Consider the following 12,237-nt stretch of genomic DNA (forward strand, 5'->3'; position numbering starts at 1 on the left):
ATTTTCTTTCACAATAACTCCATGGAATTCTTTCAAGATAGTAAAAGAGAAGCAGCTCATGTTAGTCAAAAGAGGATACTTAGAGAAAGACATACCAGCAAAACACAATGAACATTTTGTTAAAAGTTCAGAATTACACATACGCAATTCCAATGCATTGCTACCAAAAACATTACAATCAGACAAAAAATCCTACAATATGACAACTTACAAAAAAAGAAATTAAAAAAAAAAAAAAGGAGCAAGAATTCTTCTACAAAAAGAGAATAAAAATGTTTGGTAACTAGGTATGCTAGTACCTATGTATGTTGCATGTAGTGACATACAAGGCACTGTGTTGGTCACTGAGGCCAGTGATAAAATAAAGTATAGCATGTAGACCAATGAGCTTTTGGACATTCTGCAAGCAGCATGCATCATATCTCAGTGCCAAGTAGAAACACATTTCAAGGGATATAATAATGAGGCATTCCAATTTATAAAAACCTTGGCAAAAAAAATCAGCCAAAGGACAGAAGTCACCCTTAGGCTGGGCATATCTAATGAACTAAAGGCATTCTTTCAAATGAGCCTTATTTGCCTTCAGAGTTGATTACTTCAGCTTCATTTTAGCAAGTTTCTATGTCTTCATGTTTTGAAAAGCCAAACCACAGATGAAATTGCTTCAGATCCAACCGGTATGCTTTGGCTTGTAAGTGCTCCAAGCATACTGAAAGCCAGTTAACTCATCATGCCAGCGAGCCCTGAACAATTTCTTTAGTGAACTTACAGATATGGCTAGTTGCATCACCTCCAAAATCAGGAAAGCGCAGAGAGTACAAATGAAGTTGTATAGAACGTGAAGGGAAAACAGCAGTACAGATATAATATATGGACACATAAGGTTCTCAGTGGTGTCTAGCAAAATCCAGTTCAATAAAGGTCTGAATAAGGTAGATTTCTAGTACAATACACAGAAAAATGAAGAAATAGTTCTGCATGCTAATGACAGTACATCACAATGAGCTTGCTAACAAATTTACCAGTTATGTAGAAGGAAGCAATCTAGTTTTGGCAAGCTGATAAAAACAAATAGAGAAATCAGAAATCATTGTTGGGTGGAAATCATGGTCAAGTACTTATAAACACAGTATTTATTATAAATACTAAAAACATGCCAAAAATGTGATGGAATTATGAAACTGATCAAATACAAGAAGAAGCTCCCAGGTATCTACTGGCATACGCCAAGTTTGTCCCTCAGAATCTGAGTTTCACATGAAAACAAATAGGTTATTGACATTGTGGAAATTGTCTTCAGATATTGAGATCCTAGAACTTACAGAATTTATGACAAAGTGGAAAGGTGCAGTATATATATGAACTGTGAAAACAAATACCTCCAGAGAGATAAGATTACATTGGCTTGCACTGTAAGCTAAATTTAAGGAAACTTTTATCAAGCTGTTCTGGAAATTCACAATGACTTTCCAGTAGCTGCTTGTATTTCACATGTGACTTCAGTGATAACAGATAACATGCTTTCAAGTGTATTAATCTTTCCAATAATCTTGCACAGCTGACTTAACCTGATTGAAAGGCAAACCTGTATCACCCATCACCATGGATTTTTTTGTCACAGAAACTGGAATAGCACATGACTAAAATGTGTTTAAGCAAGAATCTGAGAGAGAAAGTAAATTAGTTGAGCTCTACATTTCTATGCCTGCACGGTGACATACACCCTCAGTCCTCACCAACAAGTAATCTTCATTAAATCCAACATGGCTGTCTTAAAATGGCATGCTACAGTCAAGGATGAGGGGGTCATTAAGAACAGCCAACATGGTTTTATGAGGGGGAAGTCATGTTTGACCAACCTTATAGCCTTCTATGAGGAAGTGACTAGGTGGAGGGATGATGGTAGAGCGGTAGATGTGGTTTTTCTTGATTTCAGTAGGGCATTTGATACTGTCTCCCACAGCATCCTCATAGATAAGCTAAGGAAGTGTGGGCTTGACGATCAAGTAGTGAGGTGGATCGAGAACTGGTTGAAAGGAAGAAGGCAGAGAGTTGTGGTCAATGGCGCAGAATCTAGCTGGAGGTCTGTGACTAGTGGAGTTCCTCAGGGGTCGGTGCTGGGACCGGTGCTGTTTAATATTTTCATCAATGACCTGGATGAGGGAACTGAGTGCACCCTCAGCAAGTTCGCTGATGACACAAAACTGGGAGGAGTGGCTGACACACCAGAGGACTGTGCTGCCATTCAGCGAGACCTGGACAGGCTGGAGAGTTGGGCGGGGAGAAACTTGATGAAATTTAACAAGGGCAAGTGTAGAGCCTTGCATCTGGGGAAGAACAACCCCATGTACCAGTACAGGTTGGGGGGTGACCTGCTGGAAAGTAGCGAAGGGGAAAGGGACCTGGGGGTCCTGGTGGATAGGAGGATGACCATGAGCCAGCAATGTGCTCTTGTGGCCAAGAAGGCAAATGGCATCTTAGGGTGCATTAGAAAGGGAGTGGTTAGTAGGTCAAGAGAGGTTCTCCTCCCCCTCTACTCAGCCTTGGTGAGGCCGCATCTGGAATATTGCGTCCAGTTCTGGGCCCCTCTGTTCAAGAAGGACAGGGAATTGCTTGAAGGAGTCCAGCGCAGAGCCACAAAGATGATTAAGGGAGTGGAACATCTCCCTTATGAGGAGAGGCTGAGGGAGCTGGGTCTCTTTAGCTTGGAGAAGAGGAGACTGAGGGGTGACCTCATCAATGTTTACAAATATGTAAAGGGTAGGTGTCAGGATGATGGAGCTAGGCTTTTTTCAGTGATATCCAGTGATAGGACAAGGGGCAATGGGTGTAAACTGGAACATAGGAAGTTCCACGTTAACATCAGGAAGAACTTCTTTACTGTAAGAGTGACAGAGCACTGGAACAGGTTGCCCAGGGGGGTTGTGGAGTCTCCCACATTGAAGATATTCAAGGCCCGCCTGGACAAGTTCCTGTGTGATGTACTGTAGGTTACCCTGCTCTTGCAGGGGGGTTGGACTAGATGATCTTTTGAGGTCCCTTCCAACCCTTGGGATTCTGTGATTCTGTGATTTCTGAGGTAAATAAAATAGAGACTTTGGAAGAATACAACCTGGCAATCCTTTCATGGCTTTCCTATTTATGTATGTACACACTAAACAGTCTAGTCTGTGCAGAATATTTTATTTGGAGCAATAATGTATGGAGGGAAAATATTTTTTTTCCCATAAAGGATTTGTAGAATGATCAAAAATAACAAACCCCATGGTCTAAAGAGACTTACCCTGAGCAGACCTTGAAACTTGTTATTTTAATGTTTCTTGATACTAAAGTATTGCCCTGGCTATGTTAGATATTCTACCATTTCACACACCATCTCAAGTACCGGGAATCCTAGAACCAGACAATGACAGCTTTCTGATGGAACTGAAGTTCTCATGCCAAATTTCTTTTGAACACATTTCTTACTGATTGATTAAAACTTTTTTGAGCTGTCTCCAGCAATCTGATACTTGGATCAGCAAGCAAGGGATCAGACAACGAGTACTGAATATTTAGCAGATGCCCTGTGAGCATGCCAACTATCTTTGCCCTGTGCTCCCCCCCCCTTTTTTTTTTTTTTTTTTGTTCTGATTGCTATTTAGTAATGTGGATTTGTCTGGCAGGATTGCTACTATTTCACTGATGTGCACAGGAAGCAGTCACACCTGCCTGCAGAGAGCCTGTTCCTCTTCAGACTACTATTAGGTACAGAGGTCAAGGGCACATTTTGCTCACCAGCCATTGTGTGCCAAACCTGGAGTGCATGGGGTTTGCCCAGCTTTTCATTTTGGGTAAGATTATGTCAGTGGTGCTATGCTGATTTGAAGCATCTGAGGATCTGCCTTGCTTTGCTGCTGCTGTTTGGTCAGGAGGAATGGTAAATATATATTAGCTTGAAATAAAATCAATTTGGCAACCTTCACAAGTCACTAAACCAGGTCTATCAGGAGTACCAGACTGACATCTTGCCATTTATGAGTTACAGGTATGGATCTATATTTGCCCTATAGGAACTAGCAGTTCCTCTAGAAGCCTGTTTTAATAGAGCATTTTAATTACAACACAAGTCTGGTTCACTAAGTTGATCTTTATTTCTGTGACTGTCTCAGAAAGCAGCTGGGCTACAACTCCAGTCTCCCTTTGCGAGCATTTCCTTCTGACATAGTAATGTCAGGCACATCCTCAGAGCTATTGAAAAAGAGACACTCAGCCAGTAAGAGCCTCTGGGCCCGTATTGGAAGATGTTTTATTAAAACTAATGTAAACATGGGATTGTTTCAGATACACGTTTTCAGCAGTCTTCCAGGAGTGGTGGCTCACAATGCTTTCAATGTCAGCAACCATGGAGGGAGGAAGGAAAAACCTCCATGAAAACTATTCCAGTCTTGGAAGAGCTGCGGTAGCCAGAGAATGTATTTGTGCTGAGATGTGAGTGTTCTGTCTGCCCTAGATCAGCACACAGGAGAAATGACTCTGTGAACAGTTAACACTGCCCCATGGCTTGCAGGATGCTCATGCTCACTGTGTGGCAACTGATGTGTGGGCGAAGCAGTGAGCATATACCATGTTGCTGCATCTGCCTTGAGCTTCCCAGTGAGGCTCCCTCCCTCCCCCTGCGGCACTGAACCAACTGTAAAAAGGCATGTAGAAAAGCTGTGGCAGAGATAACAAGAACTGAAAGAGTCATAGCAGGTGTTGAGCATTAGAGTACCATCTGGGGCTGTCTAATTCCAACCTAAACAGTCTCCTCCACAACTCAAAGGGTGGGATGGCATAGTTACTCAAGGTCAGGCAGGCAGAAAGGAAAGCAGAAGCACAGGCTCAAGTCTGCACATTGTTACAGCAGCCAGTAAGATTACAGCTATGCTATTTATTACTAGGCAGCATTAATGCAAGTGCTAGCTCACATTCTTTCTTAATTACTTTCACTGATGTATCGTGACATCTTGAAATCACTCTTGCCTCTGACTATGTGAACCAGATTCCAGAAACGTGGTACAAACCACACCAGCAAACACAGGAAAAGTATTGCCCCTCCCTATCTGAGGTTAAATTATGCTAAAATATTCTTCACCTTCTCAGGCAAAAGCTGAAAAAAAACCTGAGGCCACCAGCACGTACTGAAACTCAAGTGCCTCTCAAAGTCTGCAGCGTGAGGCTTGGCAGGTTCCAATTAACCTTTTGAGAGGCTTCCAAGAAACACACACAACTCAGTCCAGGCTTCACATCTGCAATTTTGTTTGCCAAGTGTCCCCTGAGTCTGGCATTATTAACTTATCTGTATTCTATATCAGGTGCAACTTCCAAGGCAATTTAAGGATCGTCTACTCTAAAATATGGCAATTGCTAGATGTTTCTCAAGCAATGTTCAGCTGAAATGAACATATTTTGAGGCTGGCTATGCCATGACAAATTGACCAGGAAAAACACCTGTAAATGAATGCATCTGCTTCTGGGGCTACTCTTTTACTGGAAACGCAAGAACAAATCAACAAATAATTTTTAAGGTATCTCATGTGTTCAAACTAAAATATAGTGAAAATGTAAAATTAGACTTTAAATAACTGGGAAGTAATGAGGCTCAGAACTACATTCTTAGCAATGTAGCTGTGCAGTTTTTATTAGGTAAATAAATGCTGCAAACAGTGAAAAGCTAACCAACCACTTTGTACTTGTAGCTCAGAAAGTTGAAAGTAAAGCAGTATGGCCCCAAACGAAATACCCAGATAAAGATGAGAATGGGCAGCCGGTTTTGGAAAGTAACTTTATGACTCATGCTACTGAGTCATACAGCAGAGGATTTATCCAGAATAGATGATGGGTGCAATGACCCCCCAGTACATGCCATGTCTGGCAACACTGCTGGTCATTCATACTGTTTCCTCAGGGGCCCAGAGCTGATATGTCAGAAATAAAGAAAGATATGCATTACTGTGTGCCATGAATGAGACTTTAAAAAACATACTGTATGATTGCCTCCTAAGTAAATATATAACTCATACTGATATCAGTGAGAGAAGAGAGAGCTCCAAATTCAAACGGCCAAAAGCGCATCTAAGTTTTGGAGCTTTCTATTTCATGTTTCTGAAGAGCTTAAGGCAGGAAGCAGTAGGCAAAGACTTAGGTGGACTTCATGCCTACCTAGCTGTCTGAATGTGGGCTGAATGCTTTGGAAGCCTCCCCCATGTCACTGTATCATCTCTTTCCACTGTGAATACATATCCTGAAAGTTTTAATTTCTTCAGCTGGCTGAGGTTATGCTTAATCTCCAGTTGTTTGTCCTCCCTCGAATAGATTTTACAGAATCAATTAATTTTCGGTAAGGCAAATGTACTTTAATTATGTTCTCCTCATACATGTTGGGTTTTATTTTTTAAAAAAAAGAACCGATGTGAAGAATGTAAGGAAATTTTGTGTGCAAAAATCTTTCCTGCACACCTCTGATATTTGTAATTGCCATGTTTGCAATGCTGAGGGTGAAATATTGCTATAATATTATGAGCACAAAAGCTACAATGAGCTACAAGCTCATTCTCATGTGTGTTGTGCATTCAGGCCAGCAGCTAACAGTACTATTATACTAGTCATACAGTAGGCAGAGGCTACATCTTCCACTGTAAGACCTTGTTGTTAATTCCTATGACACTAGAAAAAGGCGGATGTGTTTCTGTCTTATAACTGTGGAAAGCATAAAGCTCAAGTGCTACAAAATCTTTTTTCCATATATTGTGAAACCATACCATGCCTTATAATTTCCACATGGAGGTTTCTATGGATGCTTTGGATTCAGTTGTCAGTATCACAAAGTCAATATCCTGCTATTTCAAATCATTATGATTTTTGTTATAATAACATGTAGGAGCCAACTGCAAATGGAGCACTGTAAGACTAACTTCTACGCAGATGTAGGCTCATAGGTAGACCCTGCTTCTTTAAGCATGGTCTGTATTCAACACAGTAACTTCTCTGTTAGTCTTGCATCATTTCTTAGAGTTTTGGAAAGATTCCCTATGACTTATTACATATACCTCTTTAAACTAAATCCAAATGTCAGTGCCTAGGCTTAACTGGCCTACTCTCCACAAAAGAATGCCTTATCATGGATTATAGACATTAGAAAATAAATGATGGAAAAGACCTATGATATCATCTTGTCCCTCCCATGAGCACAGGCTTGTTATCTACAGTGTATGTCAGGCAGCTTTGTTCTTTCTAGTTTAAATGACTCTCAGGCTTTCATCAGGCTCCTTTACAGTTTAATTTATCTTACCATCATGACATCTATCCAGATATTCAGCATACATTTTACTATGCCGTGTTTCATTCCAAAACTCTGAATTGTTGTCCTTCCTTTCAAGTAAGGAATCAGGATCTCTTTGTGTTCTGTGTTCTTGGGAAACACAAAAAAAAATCTGGACTAGAGTAGACACAAAATGTAAGTGGGTCTCGAGTGCATTCATTGAAACTCCGTCAAAAAATTACGGTGCCCAGCAGAATGCAAACATCTCCAACTCAAAACTATTCAGAGAAATAAGACAGTTATTTTCTAAAGGTTTCTTTAAAATGAACTTCCTCTTTGTAATTTTTCTGTTGGTTTGGTTTGGGTTTTGGTTTTTTTACTGCACTCTGTTCACATCATCTCTTTAAATCCAACAGATACATTTGAATACCATTTGAACAGCAGTTGAAGAGCTATGATTACTTCTATAAAAGTACGTCTGGTGTGGGTTTGTTTTTTTTACCCCATTAAGGCTTTTTTCATCAACTCATTTAAAAATCACCTGATGGTAACACTCATGCTTGCATTCTCATCTACCCCACAGCACCCTATCTCTGACCTTGGTCTCACACTGTCACTTGTCCATCAAAGCATTCTCTGTCCTGCACCCACATGCCTTTCTGAAAAAGTTCAGTGGACACCCACCCTAATTAACAAGAAGTGTTATCTAACTAATCTCATTAGACACCATAATCCTGATTAAAATGTCCAGCTGACCAATATGTAATGGGATGAGTAAGAACACGGGTCCAGAGAAAATCTGCATTTTTAATTGTCCTCAAAGAATAAAATACTGCTTTTTACTTCCAAAGGCTTTTCACAAATAGCATTATCTAAAAAGAAATAGGAAAATTTACAAAAGATTTTAGGCAACTGCACCATATTATACGCCCTCAATAGCATTTCAGATAAGTGCATTATGTGTTAGACATCAATTGTACACATATATTAGGTTGGCCACTATATATTTGTGTTTAAATGTATATGGAGAGAAGGTTGTATACATATGTGCATACGTACATATATGTAGGCTAGCTGTTGTGTTTATGAGATTTGAGCACCCAAGAGAAATAACTATTGACTAGAACATGAAATTAGTAGCATCTTTCATGCAACTGGAAAGACTGAAGCTTGAGGAGTGCTGTATTCCATGAAACAACTGCTATCCCCTTCACCTCTTGCCACTTTGGCTCTGCTTCTTTTGGCATTGTGAATATATGCTGTCTACTACACACAGTGTGTAGCCCAGTAGGCATATTTGCTCCACCTCTGGTAACAGCTCTATGAAACACTGTCTTCCCTACCCACAGCAAAACATGGCAGCAGATTGCACAGAACCAGCCTTGCTGTAAGCTAGAATTAGCCATTGTTTGCTAAGCAATTTTAAGTATGTTCAAATTTCTAGCCTCTTTACAGTCTAAGAAATAACCTTATCTTTTCTCCCTTCTTGAGTATCCTCCCACTAAAAGAAATGCAAACCTGCTCTAAGGCACTTCAGAAGCCTTTCTGGCATCATGACAGATACTCATGGCAGGACTACAGCCTCTGGCTGCTATTTTTCATTTGTTTTAGTAATTACTGGCCTAAATTCATCACTGACAGAACTTCACTGATTCAGCAGCAGACTCTTCCAGGTAAACCTATACTCCAAGCTTTAGCAGCTGCTGTACCTGCTGTAGCTCAGCTCTTCATTGACAATGTTGTCCTGAGAAAAATCTCATAGATATCTCTATCCCATGCCATCTGCTACACAAGTATTTATTTCAGTAAGGCATTTTCATAATTTCCTTCATTTTATCTCATTTCATGGTTCTTAGTTGAAAAAATCTGACAGACAAAACGCTTGTTTCTAGTGGAAGAAATCACCATTTTGCTGTTCTTCACTATTGCAGACATCCACCAAACATGAAACATCTGCACTACCTGTTGTCTGAGGCAAAATCTGTGTAAAAGGAGCCAGACCCAGAACCTCAGAGGAATGTGGATCCTTGAGCACTGCTGACAGAGATCTATAAAATAAGAAATACTAGAGACAGCAAGAATTACTATTTCTGAAAGTACAAGATCACTGGGCACAAGAAATTTAACTATGTAATTTGGGATGATGTAGAAGACAAAAGCATACACAAGATCAATAACACAACAGACAGACTGATGAGCAAGAGGTCTACTGACTACAGTTATCCGTGATCATCTGGACACAGCTCCAGCACAGGCAGTCCTTGAAGCACTGACTGCTAGAAACCAGAAGTTCACACTAGAGAAAGGATTTTCTATATCTGCTCTGTTCCTACACTTGTAACCACCTGCTGCTCACTGTTTCTGGAGAGACACTGGAGCAGGTGGCCTACTGGTCTCATAAATATTGTACATCCTGTGGCATCCATGAAGAGAAAGGCCCCCAGTACCTTTGTCATCATGTAGTATGGATTAGACCTCATGAAGACCCTGCTCTGACAAGGTGTCCTTCCAGACAGTCTCTCAGCAGTTTTATTAATTGACCCAGTCTGTGTTTTTGATCTTAGTTTTAGACAATTGTTCCTGGCTGTAGGGTTTTGATGGAGTGATTTAGCATGGCCCCACATGGGCTGAGTTATAAATCTCCCATGGATTAGGCGGAGATCACTACGGCCATGGGGTGGATTGGAGAGACTGCACAGCTGCTCCCCTTGCATGTGACATGAAGCATGCGCCACACAGGAGGAGCAGGGACAGTCTCCTTCCCCTTCCCCACCATCAGCCCACAAATCTCCTCCTGGATTAAGCAAGTTCAGTAAAAGGTTGTCTATAATCTGGTTTTATTCCATATACATTTTTTCCTGTCTGAGCCCACTGCAGTAGCTTTTTTGGGGAACTTTCAGTTACAGTAGTGGGCTTCTAGCTGAACATTGGAAAAGGCCCTCTGGCATGTGTGGAAGTACAATGTGTGTGTGTGTATATGATTTGGCAAATCTCAGTAGGCAAATAACTATAAGCTACTTGTTGTTCATCGAGTTTGAATGATCATCTAAGGGCATTACATACTACAAAATTTACTTGCTAAAACGCTTCCTGGAAATTGAAAAGCTTCAGTTTTGTTTGCATAAATATAAATCCCTGCGTGATCAGAGTTACACTAAAATATTTATGTGCACTTATCACTTTGGGGGAAAAAAAAGAAGAAACAAACCTAAAAATACTCAAAAAAGTGGAAAATGACAATTATTTTAGAAAAGCAGAATAAAAAAAAAGACCAGCTAAAATATCTCATTTTTCTATAGAGACTCATGACATTTTTATGATTTACAGACATGACAATTTCATGTTCATGCAGCTGTCAAGACAGTTGTGGATTATAACCAACCTCACAAGCCACAGCAAACCAACTCTGAAATAGAAAAAAAAACATTGCAAAGGGCTTTCTTTACTATTAAGCCAAATTGAACCTTAATACAAACAAATCAAGCGTGCCTTTTCACATACCTAAAAATATCTTGGCTTGTTCTGTAAGACTCACTGTTTCTAAAAAAGATGATACTTGTTACATTCACTTCTCTGCAGTCCTATCCAGTCCTGATAATGTTATAATAAATAGCCTGGGACTTACAAATGCCAAAGTGACTCCGGTCAGGAAAACAGAATCTATATAACATGTGAAAGTGCTATAATTTCAAAATAATTCAAGAACAGAAACATGTTCAAAGAACTTTTAAACACTTCTGCCCTAGTCAGACTCACAGCAAATCACGAAACCATTTTTAGAGCTTCACATGTTTTTTCTGGGGTTGCTCAAGTTGCTTTGTGAAGTGTCCAAAAGGTGTGAAGGGTTGTTTATTTTTAGTGCCTAAGTTAGTGAGAAAGCCATCACAGCCTTTTTGCAATTCCCTCTAGCCATTGCCTTTCTGCTGCTGGAGACCACAGCACTGCCCAAAGCTGGCTGGTTGAGATGAGACCATGCTGCACTCAGCGGATGCCTTGAAGCAGTGAGGGCAGTGTGGTACGGAGCCCATGGACAGGCTGGGGATGGGCTCTTATCCCCACATCCCACCCACCAGTCAGCAGTGAGCACTGCAGATCAGAGGCGTGAGCAAGCATCTAAAACAAGAGACACACGGTCTGACAGTAAGGAAAAGCAGAATTAATGGGGTCATGGGCAACACTCACTTTCCTTTATATACTTCCCTGATGTCCTGAGCATGCTGTTGACATTTCAGCTCGGTGAAGAGTTTGTGCAGGCAGGCAAACATGTGTGATTCAATAGCCCCTTCATACAAAAATCACACTTCAGCACAGCGCCAGGCTGACGCTCAGGATGAGGCAAGCCTGGAGGAGTGCGACCGCACTGAGCACTTGCTGGGAGCCGAGGCTGGCTGAGGGGCTGCACTCCTTTCGGGGTGGCTGCACATCCAGGCTGCTGCCCTGGCACGAACCATCCCTGACACCTCCAGCGGCCAGTGCGCCTACCAGCCACCCGCTTGTCCAGGCCAGGCTGGGCCTGCACACATAGCATTGCCAACACCGACAGTTTCTGCCATGAAAAACGCCTCCCCAGCCAGCTGAGACAATGTAAAGACATTTCCTTACCAGCAGTTTCCTTACCTTCTCCAAAGAAGCTGTGCACATTCACCTTTTGCTTAAATACCTATTTCACTCTTTTCCAGGACTATTTTTACTTCAAGCCCACCTAACCAGAGTGAAAAACATTCTCCTCTCTCTGAAAAAAAATAAGAAGCTCCATGCCTGTTCAAGCTGTGGGTCAGGATGCCTAGCACGGGCTCTGCAGGGCAGGGAGGAAGCCATGGGGTTGCCTATTGTGTCGTGGAAAACCTGACACAATGCACAGCACTGCATCACATCCCAGGACTGGTGGCACAGCCCCCTGTGCAGGCGCTGCATCCTTTTCAGTTGAAATCTCTTGAGGTACCCTTGGAACCTCC

The sequence above is a fragment of the Lathamus discolor genome, chromosome Z, assembly GCF_037157495.1.
Source record: "Lathamus discolor isolate bLatDis1 chromosome Z, bLatDis1.hap1, whole genome shotgun sequence".
Classification (NCBI taxonomy): domain Eukaryota; kingdom Metazoa; phylum Chordata; class Aves; order Psittaciformes; family Psittacidae; genus Lathamus; species Lathamus discolor.